Source organism: Haemaphysalis longicornis, unplaced genomic scaffold (assembly GCF_048455015.1).
Source record: "Haemaphysalis longicornis isolate Haplotype H1 unplaced genomic scaffold, Haemaphysalis longicornis Haplotype H1 scaffold_12, whole genome shotgun sequence".
NCBI lineage: Eukaryota > Metazoa > Arthropoda > Arachnida > Ixodida > Ixodidae > Haemaphysalis > Haemaphysalis longicornis.
The window spans coordinates 80,012,491-80,025,959 of record NW_027526225.1 but is presented as its reverse complement, the minus strand read 5'-3'; the positions used below and the strand labels follow the sequence as shown (position 1 = coordinate 80,025,959).

At 45.7% G+C, this 13,469-nt stretch overlaps 1 protein-coding gene across 2 annotated transcripts in view; it reads left to right on the top strand.

Moving 5' to 3' along the window:
• Positions 1-13,469, top strand: part of LOC144162851 (arrestin domain-containing protein 2-like) — a 313,049-nt gene that overhangs the window by 63,494 nt on the left and 236,086 nt on the right. Inside the window, exon 2 of one of the 2 annotated variants that reach the window (XM_077693556.1) lies at positions 2,282-2,408. The exons of the other annotated variant lie outside the window; for it this stretch is intronic. The gene's annotated coding sequence lies outside the window, so the exon portion shown is untranslated. The remainder of the gene's footprint in view (positions 1-2,281; positions 2,409-13,469) is intronic. 2 annotated transcript variants of the gene reach the window in all.

Below are 13,469 nucleotides of genomic sequence, written 5' to 3'. Positions count from 1 at the left end.
GTGACCCCGGATCCAAACCAAGAGTCAGAGATAATCCGAAGGATAAGAGTGGGCCGAAGTGCATTCGGCAGGCATTCTCAGATAACGAATGGCAGCCTACCATTGACCGTGAAGAAGAAAGTGTATGACAGCTGCATCTTACAGGTACTCACCTACGGCGCAGTAACTTGGAGGCTCACTAAGAGCCTTCAACTTATATTGAGGACGACTCAGCGAGCAACGGAACGGAAGATAATAGGTGTAGCATTAGGGAACAAGAAAGAGCGGAGTGGGTCAGGGAACAAACGCGTGTTAAGAACATATTAGTAGAAATTAAGAAAACGAAATGGACTTGGGCAGGGCATGTACGGTGAAGCCAAGATAACTGTTGGGGATTAAGGGTAATAGAGTGGATCCCTAGAGAAGGCAAGTGTTACATAATCAAGAAGTTTACGTGGATAAATAGGTCGCAGTTAGCGCAGGACCGGGATAATCGGAGATTAATAGGAGACGCCTTCTCCATGCTGTGGGCGTCGATAGGCTGGTGCTGGTGGTGATGATGATGATGATAATATTGATTATGAAAGAAGCGACCGCGTGTAGAACGAGGATCCAGTTGATGACGTGGTGGGAAGGGCGCGAGGGATCCTCCATCATGCAGCAAGCATGATGGCGGGTCAGAGAAAGATTGATTGATTGATTGATTGATTCACTGATTGATTGAAAGATTGATTGATTCATTGAATTATTTATTTATTATTGTATTGATTTATTGATTTCTTGATCTATTCATTTATTGATTTATTGATTGGTTGTATGGTTTAACGCGCTGTGGGAACGCAGGTGATGAGGCGAGCCGAAGTGGAGGGCTCTGGATTATTTTAACCACCTGGGAATCTTTAACGTTTGCCGAAATCTAGCACACACGTGCGTTTTTTTGTTTTCGCCTAAATCGGAAAAGCGGCCACCGCGGCCGGGAATCGAACCCGCGTCCTCGTGCTCAGCTGCACAGCGCGTTAGCCACTGAGCAACCGCGGCGGGTGGGCCAGAGAAACCTACGTAAAAGCGTGATCGCTCGCTTCAACGCAGTAATTTTGCGGGGAATTCTTCACAATTCGTCCCCAATTTTGTGGTGTTTCTAATCATTTTGCGATACAGACAAAGAAGTCTCGGAACCCACATTTTTACCCTTACGCTGAAGATGGTGCTGGGAGGGACTTTGGAGGGAATGAGGGGAAAGAGAAATGTGAGGGGCAGATTGTCTTTTAACCAGAAGACGGTGGAGGGAAAGGAGGGGCCCGTTGAAATAAGGGAATTCACTTCAACAGCTTAAATTGCCCTCACGTATTATAGGAGCTACACTTCAGCCACAATTCCGAGCGCGAAGACGCTGCTGAAGCAAACTGAGACTTACAAAAGCAAACGTAAGCACGCTGTTGCTGGCCGACTCCGTTACGGTGCCAAGACGCGTGTCCCTCACTTTGCCATAGAAGAACGGAAGATACGTAAGCGAACGGCATAGAAGAGCGGCACACAAGAGCGAACGATATAGGCCGAAGAAGAGAAGACCGGACGCCACGAATATAAAACGCCGTCCTGGAGCAGTTTCCAGTTATCATCGACCAGGAGTGAGTGGCCCTAATGGCTCCGGACGCCTTTGCTGTAAAATGATTTACAACGTTAACTGAAATATTCAGTGCTCATAACTAGCAAAATTACACCACAGCAAAATATTAGCCAATAACCATTTAAAGGGTGTTTTGTAGTATGTAACATCCTTTCTAACTCGAAGTGCACCGCACATATCGGTTATGAAGTGTGTTACAACAAAAACAAGTGTGTTTTGTAGTATGTAACTTCCTTTCTAACTCGAATTGCACCGCACATTTCGGTAATGAAGTGTTTTGCTCACAACAAAAACGAGGATGTTTCGTAATGTTTTTTCTAGGACGTGAGGGGGTTAGTATAGACAGTGGATAGTTCCCTTTAAGGGTTTAAATTATTTCACTGCGCCTAGCGGCGGACCCCCAATTACAAAACAAAGCCTCCGGGGAAACCCGTTCACGACCTCGTGAAGCGTCTGCGGCAGGCTCGGTTTCTTCTAAGACATCTGCCCGATCATTGATTCGTAGTTTAATGCTAATAGTAAACCAAGAATTCCTCGCTTTACGTGGCGCTCAGCTGTACTTGTGGCTGCCTCAACATTTTTTCGAAGTGTTAAAAAGTAGGCTCAGGGAGTATCTCAACATTTCTGCCCATTTAAGAACAAAATTGTTAAAATCGGCTAATTTTTGTTTTGCAGATGCTGAAGCAAGCATCAGTGTTTGCAGCACAGATTTCATCGCCTTCTAACCGCCTACTTGAAATGGCTGCTTCCTTTTTTGGCGGAAGAACCGCTCCTCTCGCAGCTTCCACGTTGTTCCAATGAGGTAATTTCATGGCACTACTTTCCCCGTATGCCGTAAACACGATTTATATTTTACAATGCGCGACTAACTGCTCGCTCTCGCGAAACAAATGTCGACGGGAAAGTCGCTGTGTGGACTCACTTTGCGCCGTTTTGTTCCGTAAAGATAGCTCATAGTCCACCTCACCGAAAAGGCCGAAATCCCCATTTCTACATCGAGAAGCTACCATTGTGAGGTTCGCAGACACCTCCAATATATACCGTAAAGTGCCGCTGTTCTGACAGCATTCCGAACGGAAGGAAGGCACATCTGTCGTGGCGCGACAATCGACGTGCTCAATGTTTTTCTATGTGCCTGCTAAGTACCACAAATTAATTATTATTAATATTTGATATTAAGTATAAGATAAATTATTCTTTCTTAAATTATTTCTCAAAAATGGACATTCAATCACTACTAAATATTTTGTAATAGTCACAAAAATTGAGAAAACGCCATCACACACTAGCCTCTGTTCATACACGTGCAGCGGTGCTGCAGAATACAGGAACCCCTACTGGCCACTACAACGTTTTCCTAATTATCAGCACTTTTCAGGACCTGGTAGAGAAAACTACTTGGCTCTCCCGTTGGATAATCACTTTGAACTCTCCCGCAGAACAGATCGAACCGACCATAGATTGCTACCCAGCGACCAAGCAAGCATATTCCGCACCCTGCGGATTTATTCCTTCCCTCAACCCGCCGGAATGTACCTCTAACTCTACGAAATTTTAACCGCTTGGCCACTTGAAGTGGTGGACCCAAGAAAGTTTAACGCGGCGGTCGCCGCAAATCATCTCTAAATGGCACTTCGGCCTCCACCTTCCCACGGTAGCTTTGGGCGATAAAAAGACCTGACCAGCTCCGACCTCATAAATCAGCTACGCCTCTTCGGAAGGGCTATAATGAGCACACCTCCGGATGCCTTTTGTCGCTATAGATAAAGCGTTTATTCTCTCTCTCTCTCCTCGGTACCATACATGCAACCCTAAAGGGATGGCCTATGCGCGGCATGGAATGTAGTAGTCATAATTAACTTGTCCGGTCGCTACCACCCCATAACAATGAATGTGGTCTCTTGAGCCCAAATAACAAAATAAAGTGGTTTTTTGCCGGGAGGACTCACATATCCGCAAGGTTGACGAAATATTCCAGGAACTCAGGCACCGCGTTGGCCGTGGTTACCTTTGCGATTCACAACGAGTCAACTTCTTCGTCATCTATGGTTGATTACGATTATTGTAATGACGACTATGGCGGGTAATAATGATACGACGACGACGACGACGACGGTGATGATGAGGATGATGATTGTTGCGATTATAACGATGATGTGGCTTTTATTTGTACACCCCATAGAGTTTCTTTCAATATACACTAGAGAGGAATCTGGCGCTAGCGTCTATGCGGCTCACATCAAGGCCGTCTGTGTCGTCATGGACCGCCATTATACATCGCGCTCGCCTTCGTTTCATCATTGGCTTGGATTGAAACGTTTTAGTGACCGCAAAGTTAAACACAGTGCCACAAAAACGCGAAGAATAGTGTGCAATTGTACAAGTGTAAAATAAAAACAGGCTGTTTTAAAACTAAGGAAAAAGGAAGTAAAGCGTATTTTTCTGGAACGGTTGTGCCTGCTATTCCGCCGGCCAAGGTTGTAGTTACGAACAAGGTTAATATTTAAAGGGGGGGGGGACTATTAGAGACTCTGATTTTAATAATTTTACCATTATTGCAAATAATAAGTTGCTTGAAGAGTTTGGAAAGTTTTTTGAGCGTGCCTATTAAAACGTTGCCTTCATGGTGAACCGGTGCACCGACCGCCAACTAGTTTAACAAGAAAAAAGAAAACGTGGCTATAAAGAGTCGTACACGATGACAAGATAAGACGCATACAAGCGCCCTTATCTGTCGTATCCCCGTGGTCGTATCTTGTCTGTGTCGAAGTACGTTTTGTTTCTTCCCTTCGTCGGCTACAACTTTCGCGGTGGCATATTACCCGCTCAGTCATGCATCCTTCGACTGCGGCATGAGCAACGTCAGGTGCGATCACGCACTGCCAGCTGTTTCACCAAACACGGCTACCACAGAACAGGGAGGATTTCAGCTTCCTTGTAGCTCGTAAACGTGTTAATCCATAGTGAAGAAAGCAAATCCCCAAAACCGCTTAAGAATCCAATTGTCATGCCAAGCCCAAGCCAAAACGGGGGTCTTGCCATGAACCCCCATGATGACATGGCTTACAAGGCGCTGTTTCCTCTCAAGTATACTTACTAAGAAACTCTATGGTACACCCATGTGGTGGATGTGCTGAAGCTTGGTGTCAATTGTGCTTGAAGTTGAAATAATTCATTAAAAAATGATGAGATGGAAATGAGAAAGATCATGCACCCGTCCGTCTCACGACGACGATGTTTGAGCGCGAAACTTTCTCGTCATGGATTACTTGGTCGACCAATCGCACACTGCGAGGATGCTTTACCCTGGAGGTACGCACCACTTTTCTAGAATACCCACAGCAACTATCGGTTGTGCACTCCGTAGGCCTAACGGTTGGGTTTGGGGTGTACGGCGCGAATCGGTACCTGCTGCTGGGCGTTCGCTTCGACCATGTGGAAATAGAGCAACCATAATCTGCAACGACGAAGAAAGCGTTCGAGAGGCAGTAAAAGAAGGCGGAAAGCTTTGTAAACATAAGGGTAGTGGTACAAGCTAGACAAAGTATAGGTTTATTGAACGGGGAGTGGGAAGACACCCCTGAGGTGTTTGAAAATAAGCAGTGGATGGTAACTCCGCCCAAATACTTGGGCCGGCCACTCAAGAACTATAGGCAGCCTACCGAATTTTGGGCCGTAGAAACAGAGCACGCAAGAGTGCAGACAGCTAGGTGGAGTGGGGGGGACTTGTTGATATTTGCGCAGGCTTTGTGCAATTTATGTGTTGTAGCAAAGGTGTTCTATGTCCTTCAGGTGTGGTTGATGACGAGAGTTTCTGTTCAGAAGCAACACAGAGTGTTTGATTTTCTTGTTTGGGGATCAACGCGGGAGCGGACCAGCTGCTAGACCATTTTCCGTCCGGTTCGAACAGGAGGCTTGGGCTCTACCACCTATTTCTTAATAGATTGTGCCCCGTTTTCTTTCGTACAAAACAATTCCTTTCTACGGACTGCCATTCAAGTACGCTTTGGTGATTAAATGCCTAATTTTTATTGTCCTCTTATGGTGGTGGGCCAACGAGTCTGTGTGGTTTAACGCACGAAATTATACGGGCGTTCGAATTATTGAGAGTGCGCTTTACGACAGAGTACTTCAGGGATGTAACACGTACAAAGTTGTATAAGGACCTCATTGATGTTATGTTATCCATTCCCCTATACATGTCTATGTATGTCGTGGGGAAGGAAGGGGATGTGCTTAAAACGGTAAAAGGAATGCTTGTGCGGGCGTCCATTAAAAGCTTCTTTTTTCACCTCCACACTGGCGCGCTACCTGTAAATCCATTGCTCCAAGAGAAAGGATTAGGCATGCTTTGGAACAATAATTGTCGTATATGCTTAAAGCCGGAAACCATCGACCACATTTTTCTGAACTTCTCAAATGCGACATTTCACTGGCACATCCTAAAGCATACTGTTAAAAAGGACATGCCCGTATATACACCCTTTCGGGACCCGTTTTCTTTCTGTGGGTGATACAGGAGGCGTGCGATTCGATATGTTTATACTGATCAGCATGCACAGCTTGTGGCGCAAAAGGATGCCTGACAGGCATGCCAATCTCAGTGCAGGGCCCTCCAGAGAGTGTTTCATTGAGAGTATGGGCAACATACATTAGGTATACAGCGCGCCAAGCGAACCACCTGAATAATCACCAATTCTTGATTACCTTGTTCAGATGAAGAGATTTCAAACTTCTGTCGTCGCAAAGGTGGCGAACTTTTTATCCCTATAAAATGATTGTCAGCTGGCTTTTCGTTTGAGACAAACGATTATAAAGAAAAAAATAAAAGCCTTTCCCCTCAACGTGAAAGCTGTCGGAAGTGCATAGCAGTGATTCGCCATTATGGGCTGTGGATCCATTATCCTCTCACTGCTACCACACATCACGCTCTTTCCCTCCCTGTCTCACTCCTCTCTTTGTGAATTGAACGGAGGCTTGTCCAATGCAATTACAATTTCACGATTTCACAGTGCTTACGAGCCCCTTCCTTGAACAGAGCGAGCGGGAGTTCTGTTCTTCTTAAGTGAAGAGCATTTTAGGGGCTCGCCTTGTCGTCGTGGCTCGTTCGATGTCACGCAGTTCGATGTCAAGGAAATTCCGTAATGAGGCGGCGCAGCGACTCGTACCGTATAACGGCGTAACCAGAGGCTTCGAAAAACGAGCAGTTTATATAGTCATGATCATTCGAAACTCCTGGACCACTGGCGCTTGCATCTGCGCGTTCGTTAGAACACAGAAAACTGCATGTACAGTGCGCAACAATCTTGTCTATAACACTGAGTTCAACTTGAACTGGTTACCTCTCAAAACTGCAGACTCAAACTTGTCACAAAAAATGTTTAGATCAAAATATATGGTCAAGACTTCAGAATGACATAATAGGTTTCTTCAAATGTTTTTCTGCCGAGGAAAGATAAGGCTATAAGTACGAAACCTGTGTTATAGACAAGGGTGTTGCCCTCTGTACATTTGATGCAATAGCTGTGTAAATAACCGGCAGCCCCCGCGTCCTTTAGTTAGGAATGCCCGTTGGGTTGGTTCTTACTATAGTTAGCGAAAAAAGTGGCTGCCAAGAACTACGCGTTCCAAACTGCGCAGTAAGGTGCCGGAACGTGCGACAAGAAAGCAGGCCTTAAAAAACAGAACTCCCCCTCGCGCTGTTCCAGGCAGGGAGCGCGCGAACGCTGCGAAGGCGGGAAATTTGAATTGCATTGGACAAACTTCTGTTCAATTCTTCGAGAGAGGAGTGAGACAGGGAGGCGAAAAGCGTGGTGGGTGGTAACAGTGATTGGATAACGGCGCCACAGCCCCTTATGGCGAATCACTGCTCTGCACTTCCGACAGCTTTGACGTTGAGTAGAGCGGCTTTATATTTTTCTTTCACTTCACCCACGATGATTAATCATCATCATCACAGAAAGTTGGCTCTACTGCAGGGCGTATTGGCTTACAATGGCATGAGTGAGAAGCTTCACTTTGCTTTTATATGACTATTATTATATAAAAGCTCCGCTTTTATATATGAATCGAACAAACTGTTTAATGTCAACTGCCTTATTCAAACGCATACATACAAACGCACACCTACGTTGTTCAGAATCCAAGTCACATCACACCTAGCGAAGCCGCAATACCACACAAAAAGTTTGACGATTTGTATTACCGGAGATGTTTGCCAAAAAAAATAATTCCGGCCATGTTAACACAATTTGAATATTTATTTGCAGCGGTACACTCGAGCGTCTGCAATTTGTAAAATCACCGAAAATGCGTACAGCCGGCACTCGTTTTTGGTTCAGTCTGCAGCAGTGCGGGCGTGCAAAAATGCATAATGCACTAGATGCAAACAAGGTTTTTCGCCTTCAAAAAAAAAAAAAAAAAGTTCAGAATTGCAACATTCTTGCTAACTATCCCTAAATTTTGCCTTTTCTTTTGATGTGCGTGAGAGCGCCGTTACGTGGTGTTTTTCGCATTTCACGGGGTTTCTTTACCAATCAGATTATTATGAGCACGCAAGTAGTTCGTCGCTGAAAATATTGCAGTTAGATTCCTCTCGTGGGCATCTACAAGTGTCTCATTGACACTGCAATGATTAGGGCTGTACTTTGCGAGTTAGAAAATTAATTCTAATCAATAAATTATATCTCTTTAACGAAACAATTACTGCCGCTACTCCAGTGGAAACATTATGCGCTAGGTTTTGTTCGAGTAACGCCATTGCTGTTTTAAAGGGTTGGTGCATGATTGCTGGGACACCCTGTATGCCTTTTTTTCAAGCATTTTTTGCCAAGCGATTGAGTGAAGTGACAGAAAGATCAAAATTTAAGAGTTTACGAGGCTTAAGGAAAACGGTCCGCTTTAAAAAGTCAAGTTACAAGAAATGACGTTGTGGTCATAATCTGTTTTGATATTATGTATCCTGATGGCAGAAGAAACTTTCAAAGTTGAGGAGACTGATATACTATACAAACCCCAGTAGGTTTATCGCAATACAATTTTTCAGCGTTATGAATGCTTGTTTTTAATTCATGAACAATTATATATCGCGAAAAGAAGTAACGTAGAGCGTCTCTTCTGCTCGGCGTAGGAACGAAAACAATTTTTCGGCTGAAACAAAACGTCTTGGAGGTCTGTGCAAGTACCCACGTTGAAGAAAGTGATTACAGGCGTCAGGAAATCGTACATCTTAACTTGTAATCAGTCAGTCGTTTTGTGGCCCGGCTGTAAATAATTGACGCACTCAGAAATGGTTTAAAAAGCAAGACAAGTTTTCCTTTGGTGTTCCTAGAATGTTTCTTAGATTTCGCTGAGGTACTATAACTGGCACAGCTCCTGTTTGCTACTCCTTGCTCGAAATGATGATTGTGATGATGATGGGATGATGGTGGTGATTATGATGAGTAGACTTTATTAGTTGATAATTCGAAATCCTTAGGTATACTCTGGGAGACATCCTCGTGAAACGTTTTGTATATACGGGAATATGCCAATACGAAATTTTTACTTTTGCTGACACACCTCCGGAATGAAAACATGGAAATGTGTCCGAAATACATGAAAATAGTGTACAATGTTACGTGAAAAAAATTATGACACCGGTGTTGTCTTAGTTTTCAGGAGTAACCAATGCCGATAATTATTCCATAAGCAAGACAATAAAATTCTTTGTGATAATAGAAATGTTTGACACACATTTAGTGTTTTTGTTTTAATTAAGGTTCGAAATACGGCGCCATATTTTCCCCGTATGATTTGTGTACCCCTCATATACAGAATTCATGGGGGCCACGATTTGGCATTACTGGTGGTCGTACAAAGACAACACCGGTGTCATAATCATAGTCACCGTAGTCATAAGACTACGTTTGAATACCGTGTCTCCCGTAATTCTGCTTATACGGAACGTTTCACTAGGCCAGGGGCGTCGCCCGGAGGTGTCTCGATGTCAAACCACGCCCTAAATTTCCTGAGGGCTGCACTTCCCCTCACCCCTCGGTTCGGTCTTCTTTCACCCGAGTTTTATTTTAATTTAAACACCGAATCGATATACTGAAATGTAAAAACTAAAATAAGAAGCGTGTCGTTTTATTAGGGCAGGAAATTACTACATATTATCTGGGTACTGGTTGTCGTCAAGAGGAATGAACTTAATTTTTATTTCGTTGCCGCGGTGTATACAAACTCCATTTTTCCCGTTAGAGTATTTATGGCTGTTGTAGCAGGAGAAAATTTTTTATTTTAGAAAATATAAAGTTCGAAAGGGTAAAAGATTAGAGGGAGGCTTGTGGGCTGCGCCATTATTGGGACGACGACTAGCGGCAGGAACTCTGAATTGGCCCCTTCACCTCGTAATCCATAACACAGATGGCGCGAGCCGTCAGTCGTTCACCTAGGTTTTTTAAGATGCGGGCTTCACCTCGAAGCCACGGGATGGAGCCAAAGTCGAAGGCGGGAAATTTGAGACGAAAGCTCTGAAGGTGGTTCGGCGAAAACACGGGTATAGTGACGAACTCTCCTTGTTGTGAACCACCGCACTTCAACACTGATTAAATACTTTTGTGTACTCGGGTGCAAGTTTATAACAGCAATACCTCTTGCTCACTCCACCAAAGCGACGGACCCGGATGTCAGCGGGGGCGCGCGTTTTGAAATGAGATTGCGCCTAATGCATGACATATGCTCCTTTTTCTCGCGTAGTTAGTCGTCGCTGCCGTTATCCGCTGCCGTACAGACAGAGCGAAGGTTGATTTAAATCTGATTAAAGTGCTGTTGGTTTAAATTTAGTATGTACCAACAAGCCCGCACTAGCACGCTTTTTCGCTTTATAAGCAGATTAAGTTTGAGAAATTACTGAAACGACTGTCGCCATGGTCAAAACGCTCGCAGTAAGGTGCGCTTTTCGCCGCGCGGAGGAACAGCCGGGTGCGGGGATGAGGCGCTGTAGGAACTTCTATTATCGTTCTTAAAGGTACCTTGAAGAACAAATACAAGTTTGTTTTATTAATAGCGAAACTGTTGGGCAAAGCCTGAAGGGCAAGTTCGTCAAGGTAAGCTAAGCACACCCACTTGGGGAGATTGGACAATATTGGGCAAAAAAAAAAAAAAAAAAGCTCCAGCGTTCGCAACGTACCTCGAGCGCTCGTTCGTCAAACCAAGCGTACGCACTTAGGAAGACCGGCCAACACTTACTGTAAAAAAACTCCAGCGCTCACCATACCGTGCCAACACTTGCTCCGAACGAGAAAGACACGTCACAGCGTACGCGCCTTGTTCTTTCATCCTCGTGGCGTCGTGCGCATGCGCTCTGTGTCGCATAAAAGCCGCGACTTGAATGTTGGTGATCATTGACTGCACATGGCCCGGCCGTAGATAATTCGCACGGCTGAAGAAGAGGCCGCGCTTCGAGACGCTCGGCTTGCAAAGCATCGCTAGAGACGATCAGTCGCGCTTGCGGATTGGCGTACGAAAAACGTCAATGAGCTCACTCTGGCCTTGCTCAACATGAGGGTATTGGAAATCCATGCCGCCGACGTCAACCACGACACCACGACGGTACTAAAACACAACACTGTGTCCGTCAATGATCGTCTACAACAGCTTCGCCATTCAAGTTTACCGCGTTAGTGCAACCTTCCTTGAATTTTTTAAAATATTAGCCCCGGTATTCTGAATCCTTCCTCCACACAAACCTCCAGCGGAGGGGATCCTTACAATCTATTTCCCGATGCATAAGCATTGCGGAATCCTACCCAAAGCATAGTAGAAGGAGCGAAAGGAGTGGAGGAGGGACTTATATACAGCTGTAGGTGTTTTAGAGGGCAACTAGAACTTGTCCAGCACCAAGAGGCTTTGTGCACGGAAACATTACGCAATTTAAGCCCACTTCTCCCACTAAATTGTGTTCTTCATGACGTCAGCGATGACGTCGCTAGGGAAGGTATTTGAAACGAATGGTTAGTATGCGTCAGAGAAGCAGAGTATCTTTGTGGTACTCAGTGGTGACTGGGTCTTCCCTTGCAAATTGTCGTCCAAGTCAGGACGAGGGCGCTTTTCTGATGGAGGTGCAAAGCGAAAAAGACCACGTGCCGAGATTTCGATGCACTTAAGAGGTACCCAGGTGGTCAAAATTGATGCGGAACCCTCCACTACGGCGCGCCTCATAGCCGAGGTGAGGCCTCAGGGCGTTAGACCCCACAATTCCTCAGAGGTTGTGGGGTTTAACCCCCCATTGAGAGGTTACGACGCGAAATTTCTCCTTGGATCAGTGCGCAATGAACGTGCGGGAGTTAATCGCCGCAGGGAAGCGTTTCTGGTTGCGCCATGCACAGTTACGCGCGTGGGTGGACGGTGATCTCGCAAAAGCGCAGCATGGGAGCGCCTCGAGCAGGAATAGAAGAACTTGCAGCAAAGACTCAGGTTGGCAGAAGTTGCGGAGAGTAGAAACCCTGCATGGGGCCACTTGTAGTTACGCGACACCTCCGGAAAGCACCGTATTTAACGTCAATCCTCATTAGCTCGTTCCGGTCTTCGATGAGGCTCTCAATGACTTCCACGCTTGCTTGAAGCTTTTTGAGGAAGTGGCTAGAGGACATCATTTGTCGAAGGAGAAATGGGCCACAGTCCTCAGCTTGTGCCTTGCAGGCGAGGCCGTGAAGGTATTTGGATGACTGCCCCATGATGACTTGATCGACTACGATAAGACAAAACCAGCGCTTCTACAACAATTCCGTTTCATCGACGAAGGATGCCGGTAGAGATTCCGGCAAAGTAAGCCGCAAGACGGTGAAACGGCGAAGCAATATACTGCGTGTCTGGAGAGTTTTTTTCGACCACTGGGTAGAGATGTCAGCGACGTCTAAAACCTGCGATAGGGTACGGGAATTGATTGTCGCCTAACCGTTTCTGACTAACTGCCACAGCGCGTTAGCAGTGTCCTTCCGAATAAAAGACTGCATAAAACTTACGGAGATGACGGAAGCGGTAGATCACTTCCTTGAGGCCCAGCATCAGATTGCTCTGCTGCAGTTTAAACAAAAGCAGGACACTGGGTCGTCGTCAAAACAGAAGGAAGAAAACTTGACAATCCGAGCTAGAACCGAGCAATACTTTCTGTGACACAAAACTAGGTCACAAAGCCCCGAATTTCCACTTGAGGCTGAAGAAGATATATTCTTCTGCTTGCCGCTGGGTTAGCCATGATGTCAAGTCTTGCCCTATGCGGGCTAAGAGCAAGTCAATGACGTCTTGCTGCCCGGACGCAGTAGCGACACATGCTACAGTGGCCGAGGGCCTAGTCGAAATGATTTCGAGGATCGCCTTTCCAAAAGAGATAGTCACAAATCAGGCCTCTGGCTTCAATTTAAAGTTCACGGAGGAAATCAACGATATGGCCTCCACCAAAAATCTGTACACGACGCCGTATCATCCCATGAGCAATGGTTTGGTAGTTCAACGGCACTTTGAAACAGATGCTGCGGGAACTGGTAAAACCAAGGCGTGATATCGTTACTTGACGCCTCTCCTTTGTTCATGCCGAGAGGCCCCACTGTCCAGCACGGTGTTCTCACCCTTCGAGCTCATTTACGGCAGGCAAGTGCGAGGACGTTTTACCATCCTTCAAGAGTTTTGACCGACAAGAAACTCGATTAAGAGTGGAAAACAACTCATGGCCACGCGTTTGACCTTCGAGAACGATTTGAAAAAACGCTGGATTCTGCCCGACAAAACCTGCTTCGAGCCCAGGGATCCCTTGAGTGATGGTATGATCGACGGTCTAAAGCACGGGAGCTTAAATTCGGTGATCTAGCCTTAATTCTGCTTC